Here is a 707-nt window from a genome sequence, read left to right on the forward strand (position 1 = left end):
TTGTCAATTATTTTTTCCCATACTGTACCCTGGCTGTCGTAGTGGTGCTGGGTAGAGACGTGGTAGTCCCAGGTGTGTTGTTCCACATCTGCAACTGCTGCAACTGCCACCTACCGTCTTGCGTAATACTACCTCTGTTTTGCAAATATTGCAAGCGGCAACAGTTGGTCAACTTCCTGTTCTCTGATTGGCAAATAAATTGGTGGATATTGTTCCTTGTAATCTACTGTATCAATATGCAATTTTTCGTGAATTATATTTTCAATTCTCGCTTCATAGTGACATGCAAAAATCCAATACAAAAACCAAGTCAAATCTGACGAACCAGCAGCGGGTCGCATTGTACCAGGACCTACTTGATAAGTCCGTGAACGGGAAGCTGTCAAGGGCCACGGTTAGTACTGTATGCTCCCTGTATGACGTCAATGCAACCACGGATTGGCGCATCTACAAGCGTGGACAAGACACAAAGTCACAAACTGGCGCAGCGAATGTCGCAGCCCGATTCAAGGGAAACAATGGGCGCCGGGTGCTCCGTCGAGGAAGTAGAAGCGTGCATCAATAGCACATCACTCCACAAGCAACAAACGTATCGGTCTCTCTCGCAGCGTCAACTGGCCTCTCTGCGATTCTCCTCTGGACGTACGTGAAGGAGGAGTGAATGAGCCGGCGTTCAAGTTCGACATGGCCATGCCTCAAGGACAACC

The sequence above is a fragment of the Aphanomyces astaci genome, assembly GCF_000520075.1.
Source record: "Aphanomyces astaci strain APO3 unplaced genomic scaffold supercont1.536, whole genome shotgun sequence".
Lineage (NCBI taxonomy): Eukaryota > Oomycota > Saprolegniomycetes > Saprolegniales > Verrucalvaceae > Aphanomyces > Aphanomyces astaci.